The 22,723-nt window shown below is 42.6% G+C and overlaps 1 protein-coding gene across 3 annotated transcripts in view; it reads right to left on the bottom strand.

Annotated features, from left to right (window-relative positions):
- SHROOM3 (shroom family member 3) overlaps nt 1–20,690 on the bottom strand; it is a 108,103-nt gene extending 87,413 nt beyond the window's left edge. For 2 of the 3 annotated variants that reach the window (XM_074867073.1, XM_074867074.1), the window contains exon 1: nt 20,671–20,690. The gene's annotated coding sequence lies outside the window, so the exon portion shown is untranslated. Of the gene's footprint in view, nt 1–8,797; nt 8,864–20,670 lie in introns of those variants that run through there. The other variant, XM_074867070.1, reaches the window with a different exon arrangement.
- Nucleotides 20,691–22,723: the final 2,033 nt, after the last annotated feature.

The following is a 22,723-nucleotide window of genomic DNA, read 5'->3' as shown; positions in this document are numbered from 1 at the left end:
CTCCAGCAAAGCAGAGTCAAAAACTGCACTGGAAACAAAGCCCTCCCTTTGTTCTCTAAAGACTAGAAGTCTTTTTATATTTAAATGAAAATCTGTCAAACTAATTAAGTGAATATGTAACGGTCTCATTTTGTACTCATTAGAGAACATCGTAATGGCCATAAATTCCTCTGACGGAGCGTGTATGTGTGAACATGAATGTCTGGTAATGTCTCAGAAACTTCAGGCTGGACTACGTCTTTTGTCTTTAGGTTAGACCTTGTAAGACAAACAAAAGCCCTAGTATTGCTTAAATTAGATGCAAACTGCTATGTTACAGCAATATTATAAGCATGATTCTTGTGCACACAAACAAACCAGGGGACTCGAGTGATGGTTCCCACCGTGACTGCAATGTGGCCCTTGTGTAGATCTGTAATGTGATGCATTGTCCAAGATGATGTACAATTTTCTGCTTGAAGATATATGGGCAATACAGCTGTTGCAGCGGATTGCTCTGAATATACTGTCAGTATAACTTCAATGGGATGTGACATTCTTGGCATTTTTTTGCTTTTTGATATCCATAGATAAAAGGAAGGAAAAGAAATAAAGAAATATGGACAAGCAGCACTAAAATAAACATGTATGTATTTTATCTCATTTATAATTCACATTCTTTTTCACTCACTTGTCTTTAGCAAAGAAACTTTCCTTACGTACTGATGATGGATAACTTTTAAAATAAAACTAGGTTGGAACTAAAACAGATCCCAGACTGAATTAAACAAATGAAGGGAAAAAAATCAGCATCAAAGATCATCTAATGCTACATGTTGGGGCTGAGATGGAAAAGATTCAAGAACATTAAGGACTCTGGAAACCTGCTGCAGTGCGGGAACAGCAACAACAGCAGCTAAATTTTATATAGAGAAATGGACTCCTGGGCAACATGAGACAGAGGATACAGACAGCTTGTCTTCTCATCTCAAGCTAGAGGCACAGTATCTGCATTTAAATACAGATGGTGGGTGAACTCTTGGATGGGACCAGGCTGCTAGAGGAAGACTAACACAGAGCTGGTGATCGTCATGGTCCCCAGAATCTACAGCTGCATCAGCTAGGAAAGACTTGGAAGTTTGGACCAGCAGTTCTCCTACCCTGGAGCCAGACTCCACATGGAATCACCATGACATTTCCTGTCACAAGGGTTTTGTCCAAGTATGTGTTTAAGGGGCTGCTTTCTGAACCTCCTTTACCAGTCACTGGCTGAAGCAAGATCTCAGATTGGGTGAATCAGTAGGATAGTCCAGTATTACATGATGCCTTATGAAGCTAGGAATTGGGAAACATTTCTGGGGAGGTCAGATGCAAGTAACAGGCAACTTCCACAGCCTCTTTGTTGAACCAATCAGCAGCTGTTCCTAGAGCTGAGCAGATCAGAGGCTTTACATTTTCTCAAGATTTAACAACTTTTGTGGCCAGCCTCTTGTGGTGTGAAGAAAGACAGACTGACAAGGAGGGAGAACTCCCCCTTCAGCAGGGGGTTTCATTAGTTATTCTTCTGCAGATATTTCTCCTCTCAACTCTTGAAACTTTGATGCATTTTGGGGTGGAAGAGTGTAATGAAATGATGCCAAAGAAAACGATTCATTTTCCTTCCTCCCCCATCCCCAAAGAAGTTACTATAATGCAATGATAAATGTTGCCGTACTATTGCAAAAAGACAGATTTCTGCTGGAACAGCCTCATGCAAAACTGTGAGATGAATGGATGTTCTCTTGATGCCATGAACTGGATTTTCAGGGGTAACACAGCGCCAGGAGCCGTGATGAAAGCGAGTGATCTTTGTAGGAAGGAAAAACTTGAATATCACAAGGCACATTTCTCTGCCCCTTGTGTTATCCTGAGGCATTATGTTCCAATTGTGTAAAAGCATGAATAGGCCCTCCCAAATCACATGAGCAGGTTAAAAATCATCTACATGTCACAATTAGTATATGTAGAATTTTGACTTGTCTTCTAAGCTTTGAATCATGAGAGCTAGAAACTTGAAAAGCAGATAGCTTCACAAATCTCCCGGGTCAGGAGCTGAAGCTTTAAAGCAAGTATTGCATGTCACATAAACTGGCAATAGCACTCTGTCTCAGCAAAGAATCAAGCCTGCATTCCTGGTTTCATTTTAAAATGCTCTTCAGAATGCTGCAAAGTACAGAACTCTGTAATAAACACTGAAGAGAGAGAATGAGATTGAACTTTAATAGCGCTCAGTCACCTACAACCTTCCTTTACTGATTCCACTGTCCAGAACTAAAACAACCCAACTTTGATTCTTTTCTTTACAGCTGGGGGATTGTGAGAGCATCCATGCCTGGATGAAGGATCTTATTCTACATTGCAGCAGCTTTCAAGTAGAGAATACAGCGAACCAAAGAAATGAAAGGTATAACTTGATGCTAAGGTATAGTTAAATTGAATCGGATTTTGTGTCTACTCAGTGCAGCTCACAACATCCATTCACAGCTTGCTCTTCTTTGCTTTTTCCAGCTAGGCCAGAAATACTAAAACAGCCTCATGACTGTCGTTCAAGCTGGCAACTAACAGACCATAGTCCCCAACTGCTGAAAAAAAGTTTCTGGTGAGGAAGAAGAGATTAAAGATGAAGGGAGCACTGCAGAACCCATAAAAATACCCATGCTGGCTCACTGAAGAAATAATCATGACTAAAGACACCAAGTGCTTCATTTCAAGTATTGTTTTCTATGCCTTACTCCCTTAGTTCTTCTGCAGATCATTTACTGGAAAGGAAAGGCTGTACGAGCATGGTTATGACTGAGCAAGCTTCTGATTAAAGCTAAAGCTCAAGTCTCTTGTTGCAGAAGCATTGCCGGTTTTCCTGAATGAGATCAAAAGTAAAAGAAAAAACATATGAGGAGGTGAAAGGCTAATGGGTCCCGAAAATAGTTCGGTGGTGATAGGGCTGAGATTATTTCTTCAAACCACGTTTCTCTCATTAAAAGCAGGTAGGTATCAGATTTTAATGACTTGTTTTTTCCCATCTCGGTAGGACCAGAAAGACTTTACTTCCCTGTTCTCCACAGCTGTCTTGCAGAAGAAATGCTTTACCTGCCTTCTTATCATGGTCAAATGATACCTGCACTTGAAAGCAGGATTTTTACCCTTCTCTACAACCTTAGGCAAATATAGCTAGTTCTCAGAGAGCTGACAGGAAGGTAAATCACCTACTGCAAACTGACAGCTGTCAAGTGATAATAAATACCTGTAATAGGGAGAGCTTCATCCCCCCCCATGTATCTATCAGCTTTCACTGAAATTATACCCTCCTCTCTGTGATCAAGCCACTATAGCCACGTGCCCAGCTTCAACACAGCCTTGAGCACTGAGGGGTGCTGTTTTTCCTTCCCTCTCCTTTTGCAAGACATCTCTTCGCAAATGGTATGATAACTCAGAGATTTGTTTCAGTTTGCCAGTTCCCTGACTTGCTCTTGTCTGTGGAGGCTTCTCTGCAAGTTTCTGTATTTATTGCAAGCTGTTAGGCATAGAAATACTAAAGAAATCAATATACTGTTTGGAAAAGTTAAATAGCCCTAACTTCTGAATGTCTCACCTCAAACCTGTTGTAAAAAACTCTCATGTAAAATTACAACTTATAATTCTTTGTCTTAAAGGAATTAAAACACTTGCTTAAAAACAATCTGAGTCACAGCAAGAGGTTGAGCCATTTGCAGGAATGAGGCCACAGTTATTTGACAGCAGGATAAAAGGTTAAGGTGTGGGGAGAAAAGAAGTCTGCATTTCAGAAGTGAATTTCCAGGGGAAAGGAAAGAGTAAAACCATTCACTCAGACAGACAGACAGTTCCTACCCCTGCTGCCTGAATAAAGGTTCTTTCAGCATTAACCCTTCCCAGCAGCATGCTGTATCAATGCTGTTGTCTTTAGGAGACAGAGTTCTTATGTGGCAAAATCTTCCCTGGCATAAAAGTTTGCATCTCTCAGTAAAACCAGTTATGCTGAGCTATCTATAACCTCTGAGAATCTGGTCCCACCACTTGACTGTGCAGCAAAGCCCCTTAGCTGGAACAGAAGCGCTGCAGGGCCTGAAGAAAATGATAGTTACAACAAACCAATACACTGGGGTTATTTAAACTGATTATAACCTTGTTTCCTGTAATAAGAAGGCAGAAGGGGTCTCTGTTTTACCAAGAAGGACAATCGAATGGTTACACATCCATTGGAGACTTTACTGAATATACTTCATGGCAAATACAGATCCGCTATTGATTTGAATAAAATGAGATTTTGGCAGTTAACAATAAATTACACACACCGGCTCACGTTCCTAGAATGTCACAGCTCAGAAAGGAAAACTCCCCAAACCAAATACAAGCTGAGCTCTAAAAGACCCTTTTCTCCTTTAGCACGCATCACTGTAGCAGGAATCCCAGCCCTGTTCCCGTTTATTCATGAGTATGCATATGCAGAAGTGGGGAAGAGGGCAAGGAAGAATTTCTTTATGAAAAAAAAAAAAGCATCCCCATTCCTGAGACGCTGTTGCTATGGGCCTGCGGGGTTCACAACAGATGGCAGCGAGAGCCATCCCCGCGCCTCGCTCTGAAGCTGTCCACTCAAGCATACCATTCGCATTCCCCACATACCTCTGGCCCTGCGGCTTCGGCACAGGGCAGCCCGTACCCCGCGACGCCCCGCCGACCTCTCTCCTCGAGGTGCCTGCGCCAAGCTGCAGGGCCGGGATGCAAGCAGTCCTCTTGGCTGACATTCAGTCCTCCCGCCTCCTCTGCCTTTCACCATCCCTCTCCATCCCTGCATTTTCCCACAACTGAGTTGTGATATACAATTTCAATATTTTATCTTCTGAGAGTTTGAATTGCGGGGAGAAAAGAGTTTGTTAACCAGAGGCTTAGTCCTGGACACTGCCAATTTCTGCATGCACACACTGGTCTGAATCCGGGTGAGAGAGAAAACAGCCCCTTAGGGCCTGGTCCAGATAAGGGCTGGGCATCTTCCTGCTCCCTGGACGGAGAAGGCAGCAGCCTTCAGGACAACAGTTTGAGGTGAGGAAGGCTGGACCGAGGCAGAGACATCCTCTTTGCTGCAGAGGACATCATCACATCTAAAACACTTTAGGGGAGCACTGTTCAAAGCCATGGTCACTGCCAGAAAGGATGCACTGTCTAACAGATGTTATTAACAGCTAAAAAGTGTGAGAGAAAGTGTGCAGAGGGAAAACAATGCAAAGATGGAGTAAGAGAAGTACCAGGTGGGGAAAATCATGATTTAAGCAGCAGAGATGTCCAGGTATATAGAAGAGAGACACCAGAAGCAGCAGAAATGAACTCCAGGTACAGCATTCTAGCTTGGTGCTCCATCCAGTCTAGTGTAGGGCAAGATATCTGCAAAATATGCAAAACCCTCTTAAGTTCCCATTGCTGGGGAGTTCATGGTCTCAGCATTCCTCTCTGCGCCCTGCAAAACCCTGCCTGAGAACCAAAGCATGCTTCCGACCGCACAGCAAAGCTTTCCCAGCTCCCAGGGCACAACCAGGCTAAAGAAAAGTCAACCCACCATCACTCCCACACGTACGTTTGACACTTAATGTTACCGTTCTGGTCTCCTAAACCCAAACAACAGACGTGTTGGCTCTGCAGTAAGGAATTGGAATTGATTTGCCTGTCGCTTACTGATCACACATAAGAGGGCTCTTTGGGGCTTATTTGCATTGGCTGCTGGAGTCACTGGGGTTTTTTTCTTTTTTTTGGGATGGGGGGTTACAACAACTATGGAGACAAAGCAGCAGATGCTGTAGACTAACCACGAAGAGCGGTGCTGGACATGTGCAGCTGGGCATTTGCATTGTGCTGAGCTGCAGGGCTGCTCTGAGGCAGCCTGGAAAATGTGCTCGCTGCTCGTCGGCAGGTTCAACCAAAATCCTTCGCCACTCTCCTTTATGGCTGTGACTTGCCTGACCCTCCTAAATGTTGTCTTTCCAAAGCACCAGGGGATAAACTTATTTTCTGCTTCACTTTTCTTCTGATGCAGACAAGGAACAAGCATTAAGTTTGAGAAAAGAGTATGACTTTTGCTAAAAGTTGGTTTGTGTGACTGCATGTGCAGTCTCTTCTGTGCAGGCATGCAGGAAATTTTCCCTCCCTCTCACACACACAATGGTTTAGATTTGGTATTTATGAGCTTAACTTAGAAATAAAGGAGGAATGAAGTTTCCAGGTGGCTCTTTCTTTCTTTAATCTTTCCTATGTTTCTCCCTCTCTCTCTCTCTCTTTTCTATCAGTCTTTAATCAAATTCCTGCTGTTACTTTTATTGAACAAAGGAGATGCTGGCACAGCCCAGAAGTGCCTAGGCACATGGGTTGCCCTATAACAGCCAAGTTGCTACGATTTATTGTTAAATGGTCCCTGCAGGCTATAATTTCTAAAAAGCAGAAAAATGTCCAGGCTTTGGCAACTGAAGTAAATGTTAATATCTGGTATTTCTTCAGCCACTTGGGTTTCTATGCGGTATTGTCTTTAACCCTTTGAAGGCTTCAGAAAGACTTATATTTAAGACACTATGTAACAGACCAGAGAAAACAGTAACATCGCCCCTAGATGATTTTTTCAATTCACTTGAAGGAGGTGATCACCAAATCTCTTTAATTCAGGCATCTCTTCAAATTTCAGATACTACATACATCACCTTTCTTCACATTACATGTGACAGAGCACTTAATCACTCTGATCAAACTGTTCCCAGCAACAGAGAAGAAATATGTCTGGCTCATCTGCAACCTGATATGAAGACAACAGGAGATGTCAAATCACTCAAGCAGGTAGTGGATTAGGACCCAAGCTAATCCCTTGCCTGTACATGAGTGTCTGCACTAATTTATAGCTGAACACTTTGTTCACAAAACTGCCAGCTTGCAGTCCGCCTCAGGAGAGTCACAGCATGCGAGAGATGCAAGCTGGGGGAGAGCTGATGCTGTCCTCTGCAGAGCTCCCTGCAACCTCATGGTGTATGTGTATGTGTCCTCCAGCGAAGGACAGGAGGTTCCTCACATCACTGCAGCCTGGGAACATGCCCATCCATGCAGGCACCAGACTATGCCTCAGGGTGATGGGATCTGTGTTGCATTACATGCTGTGGATCTCTGTCAGCTCCACTGCCTCTCTAGGGCTGCTCACATGCTGACTAATTTTGCCCTTGATGGCATGTACTTAAGCAAATGTGTGCTCCTGGGACCAGACAAACACATGCAGGCAGGAATATACACATGCTCACCACGCACATGTGTTCCTCAGATGGGACAGCCGGCTTGTGAGGAGCCAGTGGGGTGCTCCGAGGACTGAAGCTGACAGCACATGGATGGTCTTTCCCTGGCCAGATGCTTCTTTGAATTTGGTTTTAAAGAGCGGTCTCAGGCAAGACAAAAGGAGGAAGTTTGGGGCAATCTAAAGGACTAGGAATTTGCTACTGTAACCAGTTCTAGTTTTATTGTCTAAATCTCCCTGCTCTTTAAATATTGGAATAATGAGTGCGTATTAGGCAAGTCATGACTGCATTTGTGACTTCAGAACAGGCCGTTTCAAGTTGATTTGCTTAAGCAGATAATCTACAGCCAAAAAATACTCCATTTTACATAGACAGGGACACAGACCTCAATATTCCACTAGCACCACTTCAGTTTGCTTTCACCTGCACTGCTGACTTTCACTAAATAGACTGTATCACCACACTAGAAAAAACACAGTTACAACAATTTCAGACAAAGCGCACAGCTAAAAGTTTGGCCCATATTCACAAAAAAACAACCAAACAAACCTAAAGTTAAAGATAACCTAATAGCAATGAAGCAGGTAATGAGTTTAAAGATTAGTTAATGGGTTTGCTAAAGAAGTTAATGTCTCAGGAAATAATCAAAATCAAAGTTCAATGAACTTAGTTTTATGATTCACCACTAATCTAAAAGGGCGTATAAGTGTGTATAATATATGATAGGTCTTCAATGAATGTAAATTTCTGCAGGCCCATACTGGAGCTGTACTGATTGCCATCTCTTAAGAATCAGTCTCTTCACATTCCCTTTCTGCTGTCTGCAATGTTACCATATTAATCAAACAAGAATATATCTCAGACTGTATGGCTAGCCCATCTGTATTAAACATTGACGCAAAGTGTTGGCCTGGTTTGACACCCACTTTAAACTACTCTCAACTTACAAAAGATGAAGGCCAAAAAGAGTGCCTCTTACTTGAGCAGAGACTCCTCCAGATGATAAAACTGTAAAATGCACCCGAGACATCATGGTGTGTATGTGAGTCTGATCCTCTGCTCATGAGACTCAGCTTCCCAAGTGCATGGCATTATTATTAGCACCCTTCGACACCAAGGGAGGGGATGGCCTTAAACATGCTGTACAACTCTGGAGGCTCTCCGAAGTTCACCCCTCCTAAGAGTTTCTGGCACTTTTCTAGCATAAAGCCCAATAGATTCGCTTACACCTCTCAACAGCTTCACAGTGACAGAACCTGAGCAGCAGCGCAGCCCTGGCTCCCTGTTTGCTGTGAGCTCGCTTAAAAGAGCAGCTGAAAAATCCCCCATGGTGCTGCCTGGACACTCATTTGCTCCGAAGTTTATGATGCTCATGATGTTTAGGACCAACAGGGTCCTTAAGACTCCTGTCCTCCCTCTTCCAAAGCCCTGCTGCAAGGTCCTACTGCCTCCACAGACACAAAGCCGTGCCTGGATTGTTTTGTTGTAGCTGTTGAGAGGCTGCTTACCTTTTGAGACACCAGACCAAGTCTCAGGTATTTCCATCCTTGAGACAGAGGCAGCCTGCCATTTGGTGAGCGCAGTCCTCGGAGGAGGGAATGGCACTACCGCCTCAGAAACTGGAGAAACAGGAGCATAGCGATTTAGATAACAAGTTGCAGATACAGGTGCTGTGCACAGAGGCACCTCAGGACTAATCCCGCAGTAAAAAGCAGGAGGTTTGCTCAGCAGAGGCAGCTCAGATTACTGCCCTCCTACCAAGCAGTCGTCAGCAGGCCTGACAGACAGAAGCAGAGACCGTGAGGAAAGGGGAAATTTGTTGAGTGAAAGTGCCAGTCAGCTCTGCCCTGACTCCCTGCCTTTGGTGTTTGGCTTCCTCTTATAATTAACACTGGGCTTTTGAGGGAGAGAGGAGAAAAGAAACTATATCCAATAAAGAAGTGTTTTCAGCCAGCCAGGAATTATTTACTGTGTCTCTTGAAATTCACCACTCAAATTTAATTTGAAAAATTAATTAAGAGTAAGGGTAGAGGATAAAAACCCACAGTGGAGGGGAGGTGTAGCGGGGACGTTGGTCTCTGTTGCGCACTGGCCCACAAGTTAGGGCACAACAATTTGACTGTAGGTTTAGGGTTGAAAAAGATGCCCACAATGGTTCCCTTCTGCCAGCCGTCAGCTCTGTGGGTCCCACTGCCTCTTCTCTTGTGCCAAAGCACCAGGCCGGAGGCCCAGCAGAGGAGAAGGCTGTGGGCATATGGCTCTGTACGAAGTCCAAGGAAATATCACAGAAAAGTATGTGGCACTAAACACACTAGACTCATTCTCATACAGAGGATGTCAGCCTGATGCAACTAGGGAGGTTCAGTTACCCTCTACCCAGCCAGGCTGCCTTAACATCCAAGAGAATGCTAAAAACCCACATTAAATATATGCTACATACACTAAATTAACACGCTTTTCCTATGGGGACCAAAATCTTTAACTTCAGGCCAGACAGAACACACAATTTCACATCCACTTTTTTCACCCTAAATATTTTTTTTCACCCTAAATATTTTTTTTCCCAGTCAGGCTCTTAGATCAAAACACGTTATTCACAATCTGACCCATAATTTTTACCATACTTTCTCCACTTCAATGTCTCCTTTACCTCAAGAGTCTGAATGCATCGTCCCCTTCAATGCAGTTAACTTCCTAACACCCTACAGAGCTCTATCTCCCTTTTATGAGGAAGTCGAGTATAAGGAGTAATGCCACATAAAAATATCTATCAGCAGGAGGAACCAAACCCAGTGCCTCAGGCCAAACACCAGCATACTGGAGGAATTTCCCATCTCCTCAAGACAGAGAACGGCACTGACTGCCTCCGTTCACCTCTTGCAATTTCACCTCACGATAGCAATAATTTTTGAAAGCCTGGTAAACACAGAAGACTAAGACGTAACTCTGAGCTAACTGGCTCTTTTCAGCATCTGAAAGATGTATTTTTTAACCAATATTTCTGATTTTAATTAGCTTAGGCATTGTTTAACAGAAAAAAAAAGGTTATGGTCTACTTACGCAGGTATAACCTCCATGAAAATGTTTTACATACAAGTACTGAAGACCGACCCTGTCTCCCTTCTAATGTCAAAGTCAAAGTAGGCAGAAAGCTGAAGAAAGGGGTATTGGAAAAAAAAAAGTTCTATATTCTAGAGCTATTGGTATAGCCAGTGTTTTGGCCGGGTGCATACACGTGAATACTCTTTGTTCACCTGCATTTCTGTGAGTGAGTTAGGCTGCCTTTCACTACAAACACGAAGATTCGTGCATATAAAAGACCATTTGATACTGTCTGTGCAGTTTCTGCCCTTCATTATTCTTTTGACTGAGATATTCCATTTAACCAGCCACAAGGGAGAAACAATACCAAGGGATTTGCATGGCCCATACAGGTCCATTCATGAAAAAATGTAGTCACAGTGACCACTACACCCTAACATCTGTTTTATTGAAACAAATCCAGGCAAACTCAATTTATATCAGTAGGATTACATTAGTGTTCATTAGACTTTCCTGACCCCATCTCCCTTTCAGAGGAAACCTTGTATCAAGTAGGAAAAACATGGAAAAGTTTTTGTGGAATTGTTGTATATTCCTGGGTAACTAGTGTAGCTGAGCAAAATAAACATTTAACCTGGCTACGGATATGTATACAACAGCACATAACAATGCCACACAACTAACAAACCCCTTATAAATCAATCTTGATAGTCAGCTCTTGAAATTAAAGCCATGCAACTACAGCTTCTTACACTGAAGATGATGAAATTCAGTTATTGTCAGTTCTCCCCTGCAGCTGTCCTGTGAAGCTGTCATCCTGCAGTCCTTTGCACCTGTACAGGTAACCAGAATCTCACACAGGTCCAGGTATTTGCCCTATCGACTAAAGGTCAGCCCAGACACAGTCACAGATAGAGAAGTGAGGCCAGATCAGTCAGAGAACACATGGTTGTTTGTTCCAGTTTTCATACTATCGTGATCTGATCCAGCTCCAACTTAATCCTCAGGAAATTCCAAAAGAAGGAGATTCACACCCTAAAAAGCACTTTGTACGGTGCTGGCAGAGATTTCCCAGCTTTTCCAGTGTCACTTTCTGACAAATCAAACCCCAGTTTGATTATTGCCTGAAGAAGGCAAACTAATCCAAATGCACTCCGTGAAAGAAGCAGCTAATGCAGAGTGGCAGTGGCTAGAAATTGCTGTGTTTCTAATGCAGTTTTAGGTGAGGGGTCAGTCTTTAACATCCCATATAGGATAACACATTGTGGTGGCTGGCTTTTTTTTTCCCAAGGCATTTTCCCACTGTTCCCATCAGTGGCCTAAATCTTTTTTTCAAAAATCATATCTAGATCTTCTTCACATTTACTACTCACTGTGGGAAATTTCCTAAAAGCCTGGCAGTCCCAAGCTGTAGCAAATTAAATCCTAGACAGTAAGCCTGTTGCCAGTGATTTCAAAATTAAATTCTATTCACCTCTTAGCTGTCTGCCCTGTGTTTCACGTTGACCCTTCCTAATGAGATAGGAACTGCAAACATTTTGATGAATGCACAGAAAACTCCTCTAATGAAAATACTGATGCTTGAGACAGTTAAAGACTTATCAGTTTGATCCAACACGCAAGCAAATTTTAAAGCCTTTGCTTACCTGGGAACAGGCTGTATAGACCTTGGAAATACCATACAAACAATGGGTCAGGACCCCGATGGGCTTTGGCTGGTCGCACCCGTTTGCATCAGCTGAGGAGCTGTCTCCTCATGTAAGGCTCCAACTGAAGGCTCATTTTTTTAGAGTGTTAAAAAGATGCACTTCAAAAGACCTCTACCCTGTCTCAAGATCTCACACAACAGAGCATCAGTGACACCTGGTAGATGGGGAGCTGAGAAACAAGGAGACATGACCAAGGGCACACTGGAAAACTGTGGAGGAGTTCACAACCAAATGTACAACAGTGCTAGTCACAAGACCATCCTGCCAGCTCTCTATCAGTGTTAATGCCAGCTTTGGCCTCTCAAGCTGTCAGTCTTAACATTTCCATGTGCACGAAACCTTCCTTTCTCCCGCTTCCCCAGTCTTCATCACTGAACAAAAAATAACTGCACTGCATAGCAGGTCTTTGGAAACATGCTTCTGCACTGCTACAGAGTGAGGCGGGAGCCAATGCCTATTCTAATTAATTTCATTCACAAAACTTGGATTTATTCGATGCAATTTTTTGGCATGTTGTCAAATACGACACAAAATTACATTAGTGTCATAAGAGGAAAGGATTAGTCCACAGAGTTCTTTAAAGAACTGTGTTGGCACTTGTCTTTTTGTAAAAATGCCAGCAGTTTCCCCTCTCTCTAGGAACAGCCCATTTTCTCCTGGTCAATGAGGGAAATCACTGCTCAGTGAGGGTCTGAGCCAAAGCCTTTTTGAGTCTGTGGGAATCTTTCCACCAATTTTCATGGGCTTGAATCGGCTCTGAGCCTCAGCTGTCAGTTGTATTGACATCTTCCTCCCACACTTTGACACTTCGATTGGGTCATTTATCACGTAGAGTGGAAGACTTTTTTTCAAAGTCTTAGTTATAGCAATTTGCTAACAAAAGAAGAACAATACTGTAGCTATGGCATAGATGTAAGTATTCGGGACGTGGGTTTAATTCCTGATCTTGCCACTGAGGTCTTTAAATTAGTTGATTAGAACCAGATTTGTCTGAAAACATAACACTGGCCATGCTGTGGCAGAGCAGAGACCCATGTAGCCCAGCATCTTCTCCCTGACAGCACCTGAAAGCAGTCATGTCAAGAAGAGGATAAGAGCAGAACAAATATACCCACACATCCCACGTCCTCCCAATCCCAGCAGTTTGCAGTGCAGCGACTGTGTAAGCGTGAGATGGCCCCTGGCACGTAGCAACAGGTTTTCATCTGCATACTTCTCCCAGCATCACCCCCCGGTCTCATCGTTCAGGCAAGGAGGCCCAGGGACAGGGATGTGTCAAGAGAATAAGCTGAATAACCCAAGTGACGCAGGGAATCTGTAGGGAAGCATGAAAACGAACATGCAGATTACGGTTATAGCCAAGGATAAGCTTAATCCCTTCTTTCTGTACAGTTTTTAGCACAACAGGAAAATGAGGATCATGTTTTCTATCCCCACTCCTCCTTTATTTGACTTGTATTTTTAGATAAGGCTTTTTGAGATGAAAAAGAACTGCAAGCACTGCTAAGCTTGAGGCAGACACAAACCACCAACCACTAACACTGAATATAGAAAATCAACTGCCTTGAATACTGATTTTTACTACGTTTGTATCTCTTTGTTTACTTACACCTCACTACAGAGCTGCCCCAGAAAGAGAGAAATGATACAGTCAAATGTCCTTCACTCTACATAAAACATACTATGAGAACTGGGCAAACACACACTCTTGGGACAGGTAAAGCTCTTAGTAAAGTTGTTAATAGGTATCAGGAGCAGCAGCAGCCACATATTTTAACTGCAGTATCTATCTCAACAGTGATGGTTAGCCCCAAGCCCAAAACACCTGATCCCCATTCAAGTTACTGCTGATTTGTATGAGCAGAGGATTTGCTCATGGGTGGCTTTGGAGAAGAACAAGATTGAGTGGTGGCTTTTACTGTGGTGGTCTTGGAAGCACTAAGCTTGTGTGCCTTGAGCTTTGAGTGTGCAACAAGATGTTAGGGCAACTATATGCTATAGGAACTGAAAGTACTTAATCTTTGATATAATATGTATACTATATTGATATAGTATGTACCACATAAATAATACTGGAACAGGCTTCCTATGGTCGCTTGTACCTGTATGATTGGATATATGCTAAGAACACACGTTGTGCGCTTTGGAGGCATGCAGTTTTGCTGTAAACCACAGCTCTTTTGAGATTCATACTTCACTCAGTCTCACTGGCTCTGAAAATGCAAGGGTCACCATCAGAGCCCCTCACATCCCAAGGCAGAAACTATGTGCTGGCCTGAACCCTAAAAACAACACCTTAGAAGAGCTCTGCAGCACTCCTGCATGTCAGTGTGTACAGAGTAAAGCCCTAAAACATTGGTAATTCTCTGCATAAAATTTTTACTTGCTGTTCCACTAGCAAATTTTAATAGAGCTTTGCATTCATTAACCGAGACCGATGTTGGATCCAAGAGTTTAAAGAATCAAAGGACCAAATTCTGACCTGAGATAACTCATCTGAACTCCATTCAAGTCCATGGAGCTGCTTTACACCCACCAAGAGCATGGAGCAAACTGCCCATGGCAAGCTCACTTCACAACATACTGTCGTCTCAACAAGAATGACTTCATGTTCTCACCTCTGCCCTCCCTGCACCAGGCAACAGTGAATGCCACAGCAACTCTAAGGAATGGCTTGTAGGAGGCCTTAGTCCAAACAGTGTTTGTGTTAAAAAGGGTGTCTGAGAGTTGTTGTCCCTGTGACTGTGGTTCCCTTCAGCATGATATTTGCAGAACAGCTACATTTGCCATCATGCCTCAGTGATCTAATTGCTGCTGTTACGAACACGTTGAATGTAAAACTATGTAAACACTGTGACGCTCTGACAGCCATTCTTGCTTACTGACCTGTGGAAAAGTCTATTTTTGGCAACTGCTGTAGGCCACTGTGGTCGTTGTAAACCAGACAAGGCAATGCCCACATTTGGAGCCTTATCTTCAGCAATACAAGCATGCACAACACAATTAGATCAAACTGATACCACTGAAAAGGCCTGGGTCTTGTTTAATTGTACCCAACTCTGCTTAGATACTGAAGTTGGAGAGGAAGTGACAGCAAAAACAAGTTGGAAAAAATAACCCGTCTTTCACAATTAAACAACTCAGCCTTATTTCTGTGGCTTATAGCTTTAGTTTTCAAGCACTCAGTCTCCTCCAGCTGGTTAAAGATCAACTGCGTATCAAAAACTATCTAAGGTAGTTTGCTGAGGACAGTAGGCAAGTCTCCCGCTACAAAATTCAACAAACTGGTCTCTCCAGTTTCTCATAGTGATTCACACCTACTGTTCCTAAATTCGCAAATCATGAGCAAAAGCATCTCCCCAGCATCAGCCTGTGGATTCCTCAGCCTTGATGGAATTGGTTCTGCTCATACCCTCACTGAGAGCCATTTGTCACCAGCAGTGATACGGACACACTGAAGACTATCACGGGGAATATTTGTGGAGACCTCTCTTCTGAGGACCTCGCTTCTTGGCTCACTCCCATAGTCTGTCACCAGTGGAGCAATACTTGTTTGTTTTTCCCTGTAGCACAGTGCTATCTTGTCTCTTTGCCCAGTGATGATTTTAAAGGCTGGTCCCCTCACTCAATCCATTTACTTGTGGCAATTTAATCCAGCTAGCAGGACTGAACACTCAAGCAGTGGTATGCTTTTTGCCTGATTGCTCAGGTTTGAAATATATCAGAATGAAAAGAATGTGCTTTCTTCTAGGGCAGCAGAGGAAAGTGTCCTGAAAAGCCCTGTATTAAAAAGTGGGGAAGGAGGAAACAGGTAATTTTTGTACCATTCTAAACAGCTTAAGAATCAGATGGCAGAAAAAGGACTAGAACGAACCATCAAGCTAAATCCACCTTGCCAGCAGCAAGCACACAAAAGATACTAGCAGCAGGATATGTGAGATCGGAGATGGTAACTCAACTTAGCAGGGACTGGAAAGCACACCTAAGGTACACTCAATAAGGCTTTGTAATTCCCTGACATGCAGAGTAGCTCTTCCCCTGGCTTATTCTGGCTTCAGCACAATGAATTGTGAAGTATCAGCAAGCTTCCTCATAGCACACCAGTTGCAGACCTGAGGTCTACAGTAATGAACAAATACATTCATGTCTGAGTCCATTGTCCTGGAAATGAATGGACAAAACAATACAGGGAGGCAGCAAGGAATGGGCAGAAAGAAAGGAACTGACTTTAGGAACAGCTTTTTAAACAAATTAGGTATGAGCAGCCCTGTTAAAGAAGCAGAGAAAGCTGGACATTTGAAAACTGTCATCGAGGGCTCCTGAGCTGAGGATAAGACAAACGAAATGCAGCTAGAGACCATCCATGAAAAACCATTTCACAGTTATCTCCCAACTAAGGATCATCTTAGGGAACAGGCACAGTATTTACTTAACACTAAGGTTCATTTGGTTGTTCTCTGGCTCTGCCCTACTGTAAATCCATGAGCATGGAAGAAGAAAGCATATAAATTCACAACTGTACATGTCTCTCCTACTGCAAGTTCTTCCGTGATGTCAACAGGATGTTGGATGCAGGAGTAAAAGGCAGACTATGGTCCTCATGTACTAACTACTCTGGCATAGGTTACTTATTTATAACCATTCATATTTATTAATATTAAGTATCCTTGTGAGATAGGTAGTTTTTCTCATCTCTATTTTAGTCTTTCCTCTCACACTGAATTTTCTCTGATTTTCCCTTCACATTCCCTTCATTGAAACTATTTCCATGCTTTTCGTCCATTAAACTAATCAATAACAGACTGATGAAGACTGACAATGACGCATCAATATTGAGCTTTGCAGATGACATTCCAAGGGAAATAACACATCATTGCATCCGCCTGTTTACAGACCTAGCAAGGTGTTGTAACATGAATTTTTGCTTAGTAACACAAGTAGAGGCCCACTCTGCTGCCACTGGTACTAAAAGCTTACCTTTGTCCTAAAATAAAAAACAAGATTAAATAGCAATCCGAGTATGCTATGTGGACTACTCAAGTGTATGGAGTGGGTCAAATGTATCCTGTTGGTCCTCTGTTTGGTGGTCTCACTACAATATATCTGAATAAAAAAACCTGTGCTTTCTGTCCATTGTGATGTCTGGTGTCATCATCACACTGCTGTAGAGAGCTCCTGAGTTTTTAATTTGAAAAACAATCAAACCTTCAAAAACATGCTGACCTTAAATATGTTTTGGAAAGAACCAAAACCACATACACCAAGCAGACTTGCTATTGTTTGCATATGACTTTTAAGGGGTAAAGTCCATGTCAGTGTGAGTTTGTGTCACTCCCTAAGCAAGAGCTCTCATGAATACTGAAATCACAGACAAAAAATGCAGATCACAAATGCCTGGTCATTGAGTTTTCAGACCACTGGTATTTTCAGCAAGCAACCATAATCCACTTCAATTAAATCATTATGGCAAATTTATAAAAATCAGTATCTCAAGCACTTCAAAAATAATTTATTTTCAGATGATGTAGTACTGCAAAACATCATCTTCTTGTCCACACAACAAAAAGCAACCCAAAGTGGGAAGCACACTAGTCCTTCCTTCACCAGTCTTAATAGCTAAACTCATTATGTCTGGGGTAAGGATAATCTGCACAACCTTGCTGCTGTAGCTTTACCTTAAGACTGGCTTGCAAACTTTTGGTTTTTTTCACATTTCATCACACAGATATGCTGCCTGTCCAGCAGCGTTCCCCTAACTGAGATGCAGGTTCCACGTGCCTCAGGTTCTGTACTGAGCTGCTTTCCTTAATTTGTTTCTTTTGCACCTTGCCTCATTTCATTTCGTATTGTTGGAAGCTTTTATTTAATGCAGAAACTCACCTCCCCTCGCTGCTTTCCTCTTTCTCACCATTCTCCTCTGGGATCCTTCTTTTATCCTTTTGCATCCACTTTCCCACTAGCACTGGAGAGAAAATCTTTGTTTTCTACCTTGCCACCAGCTGGCCAGAGTTCTGAGTCTCACCACCTTTGGTGATGGAGAGAATTCAGAAAAACTTGTGATCCACTGCCCGCAAAGCAGTCAGGACCTCACATTTTTGTTCTTTTGCTACTTTCCTGCCAGTGCTGCAGGGTCAGCTGGGATTGTGTCAAATTACCTGAACTGAAGGCTGGGCTCTTAGCTCTTAATTGCAGTTTTTCAGTTCTAAGTTTATGGATTGTCACTGAGCTTTAAATGTGCATGAAAGGCTTAAAGTACCTTGGCAAGGGAATAGTATGTGAATGTAATACCTCTTAAAGTTAACGTGCTCGATCTTTCTAGTGGTGATGAAATGAAACCATGAAAGACTCCGAACCAAATTTTCTTCAAGTTCACTAAAGCATTCCAAGCCATGACAACATCAAATACCCTTGCATACTCATTAAAAAGGAGAAGAAAAGGTGAAAAGGTCTTGGGAACTTAAAAATAATGGAGAAAGAAAATATTACGTTACACTGTGAAGTGTAATTTCAGAACATAAAACACTGGTGTCTGAGTCAATTTTTTCAGAGGTGGATCACCTCCTCTTTCAATAACTCATCAGCTGTAACGAGAATGATGTGATCAATGCCCATTGGGATTGCTCTGCCTCTCCTGATTCCTACTGCATGAGAAAAGCCAGTCAAGGAAATGAAAAAGTTGCTCATTTTCTGTTTTAGCTTGAAGAAAGAGGCCTCAAAGCTTTCTAAGAGATGTCCCATGATTCATGCACCTCCCAAGGAAATATAAGGAACTGCTGAATTTTGGCCTGGCTATGACACTGCTGACCTTGAGTACATCATTTCTCTGTGTATGAAGACATATATGCGCATGTGTGCATGTATGTATATGTGTGTGTGCATACATATCCAAGCAGAGAGAAGAGTGCTTCTTCACTCCTGGTGTCCAGTTTGAGACACACAGGAACTGATCTCCCCAACGTACTTTTTCCAGTTTGTAGGCTGCAAAAGGGCTATTCACAACACAGGCAGGTTTTAGTCTCCACCAGAAAAATGCTACAAATGAAAATATCTAAATGAACTGGAGAGGAAGAATTCTGGGACAAAACAACTGCAGTGGGACTCCAGGCTTTGCTTGTCTATCCTTTTCTCTTCCCTTTTCTTTTTACCTCTTATGTGGACAGATCAAACACCAGAAACAATTCTCAATTTACACCAAACAGAACCAGTTATTTTACCAGTTAATCTTGGCAAAATGACATTAAACTGTGACAAAAGAGTTCTATTTTCACAATTTCGCTAAGTTAGTTTGAATTAGATGTTTTGTTCAGTCACTACAGTAGGACTACAGTCTACATGGGCCTTAAATAAAAACAATTTATTTTTGGAAAACACCCAAATTGTAATAACTACTTTTGCAAATATCCTCCCAATGGCTACACAAACCATCTAAGAGTTCTATATATGAATATTCAGAACTTGTCATAAGGTCATAGTCAGTACCTAAAGGTACTTCAAGGTAAACAACAGAATATAGCCAGCAAAAGCACAAAATATACTCCAGAGAGCAGGAGGGTGTCTGAGCTGTTCATGCCTGACGTACTCGGACATCCTCACTCAGATGTTAGTCAGTTGTTCCAATTTAGCAACCCAAGCTGACACCTTTTGTTTGGCTAATGAAATCTCCTCAGCTATGCTGATCTTGACCCAGATTCCCTTCTGGCTAAGTGTGGAAATTCAGGACACAGCACTCCATAAAGTCATACCAGTTATCACCTAACTGGCACAGAAAAAACTGGACATGACCACAGTAAAAAAACATACAGGAAGCATCTCTATTAACCCCCCAAATTCCAGACCCAACCACCTCTTATTCAGAATGTGCATCAAAATTCAAGTTCTGTGTCCTGACCCTGACAAACATATTTATTATTCATGTGACCAAAGAGGATCAGTTTAGCTGAGTTACGCTCAGCACTCCATCAAACCCAGCATGCCAGCATCACTGCTCATTATCGTTTACAAGGCCTTTGACAGCCAGGGAAACAGCAACATAGATCATGTGAGAGATCCCTCATTTGGTGATAGCACAGAGGCTGTTGCTCAAAAGATGCAGGTGAAGTGGCTGCTCTTCCCCCTAGATCAGATCCTGTGTACAATATTGGTCAAACTGCTCTTGGTCAGCACAGCCACTCTATCACTCACCTGCAGAACATGAAACAGCTCCAAATCTTGCTGAGGCCAGTGGAAATCTTTCTGCTGTCACAGCAACACTGATAACATGCAGCAAATGAGGCAAGAGCTATGTACAGAACTGCCACTCTTTCACAGGGAGCCCCAAGCACTTGGAAGGAAGATGAGACTGCTTGTAAATCACTGAACAGGAATCCTAGATTGTCATGTGCCAGGGGAGTAGTGGAAGATATCTGGGTAAGTATTTCACATGCTTGGACATAACAGTGACAAAGGAGTGATAGAAATACTGGCTGAAAAGAACAAACATTTGCCCTTAGGCTCATGCCTGTGTGCTTAAAACAAGGCTTTTGCCAAGATCAGGCCAAGCCACAGGCCTTCTGCTGGAGATGTGAGAGGAATGGCTGTGACACCCTGCAGGGCAGCAGAGAGGAAGGGAAGGAGTGTTGGATCTTGCCTACCTGCGGACGACTAGCTTCAGTTTCTTGTAGGACCCTTTAACCAGGGAGATGGCCTCTCTCCTGGAGCTGCTCAGTTCCACTTCATTGATGTTCACCACTTCATCACCAGCCTGCAGCTTGGAAGGCAGGGAGTCCGCTTTACCTCCCTCTTCAACCTGCACGAGAAAGAGAGGAGAAATGGTGAGACACGCCTGCCACAATTTGGCTATCATATGCAGAGCTGAGCATGCATTTCTGTTGAAGGAATTAGGTCTACCAGCCCCAAACTCAGCTCTCTGACTAAGAAACATTCTCTCCCTTTGCCAGACAGCTTCCTCAAAGGTCTGTGCTTGCCTCCCCTACATTTCATATAGATGGAAGCTGGGGATCATCAGACAAATTAATTCTGCCAAGAAGCATTGTTTTAAATAAGCCTGAAAAGTCTGGTATTTGGAAGCAGTAAATGCCAGCAAAATGGCCATGGAATGCCTCCTGATAAGAGCACCCAGGCACAAGCTCAAGGGCAAAGCTGGGATTAGAAGAGCTTGGATGTGACTTTTCTGTTCAAGCTCCTCTTCGTGATCTAGCTGATTAACAACAGCTTCTTGCTTACTGGCCAGCAACAAAGCAGATGCACATAGGTGTATGCACTTAATGACATGCAGCACATCCATAGGGTTTTTCAGCTAGGAATTTAAAGGAAGTAGATAATTATTTTAATTTTATGAGAAAGTAAGCAGCCTGCTCAAGGCCATGTAGTGGTAAAGCTAGAAGGAGAATCCTAGGGCACTTTCCTCTGTTTTGTATGGTCCATCATGTACATTGTGTACTCCTTCATGCACATTGATTCTCCATCAGTGTGCCAGCAGAAATACACCAATTCTGCAAAGAAAAAAGTGACAAAGCAGAGGACAAGAAAGTTTGCCCCAGAATCTCTGAATCTCAGTCTTGTGCACTAACACACTACCTCTCCGCAAAGGCATATTAGTATAGCAAAGGGAAAGGTTACATATGGGTTAATGCATTGCAAATCCAGAGTTTCCGGAGACTCAGGAGTGCCACTGGTTTTGGAGTGCAACTGATATAGCTTTTACTACAAAACTTGCCACCACAAAATCTGATATTCAAAGCACCTGGCAGTCCCTGTTCAACAGAAGCTGTAACCTGTGTTAGCAATTGTCATGTGACCCACACTTAAGTATAACATCTCATGGCACATTAGAAGTATAATCTCTTCCTTCAGGCCTTCACCTTCCCAGACATTATACTGAGACAAAGAAATGTATCTGAATTGGATTAAGACTCTGATCCAGCCAGGGGAAAGGGCTGCTATTTGCAGGGGTACCATTTTCTGAGCAGTGAAATTGCACACACACTTCTGGAAGTTACTTTTATTTCAAGTCATGCCAGGCAAAGTGTAATTGAGCCATAACCCAGATGTGTAACTCAGCACATGTAGATGTATTACCCAGATTTTTACCAGAATATTAGTTTCAGTGTTGAATGGTGACTTCTCACAGGCAAAGCCGGTCTGTTCTTCTGAACAATAGTATTCCAGCTCATGTACCTTCTAAAACTTAAAATCTGACTTCCACAAACATGAGCCAATAAATTCTCTGAACTGCCTACAAAGGTAGGTAAAAATCGTTGTCATTCATCCTACCAGGAAGACATTCCACTGATGAATGAGTTTTTTTCTTTTCTTCTTAAGAATGGATAAAACCACAGGAATGAGACTTCATATAAAACGCCTTGCATCACAATTACCAGGAAGGGTGAGAGATGAAACATTAAACCCTGCTGCCAGCATAACTAAATAAGAAACTAAAAAAGCAGTATTGCTCCAGTTTGTTGCTGCTGTAAGGGAAAACAAGTGGGTATCATTTCAATGAAATACAATAGAGTGGCATACTATGGGTTAGATTAACTTGTGATATAGTCACCAGAAGGGATTTTTTGTTTGTTTTTGTTTTGTTATGTTAGATCACATATAATGGAGAAAAGGCATTCTTGAAAAAATATCTCCTGTAACAAATATCAACTACTTCAAAGGCCGAGAGACTCATCAGAAGTA

Source organism: Strix uralensis, chromosome 4 (genome assembly GCF_047716275.1).
Source record: "Strix uralensis isolate ZFMK-TIS-50842 chromosome 4, bStrUra1, whole genome shotgun sequence".
Lineage (NCBI taxonomy): Eukaryota > Metazoa > Chordata > Aves > Strigiformes > Strigidae > Strix > Strix uralensis.
The sequence above is the reverse complement of the archived record's forward strand: the minus strand, read 5'-3'. Positions and strand labels throughout refer to the sequence as shown.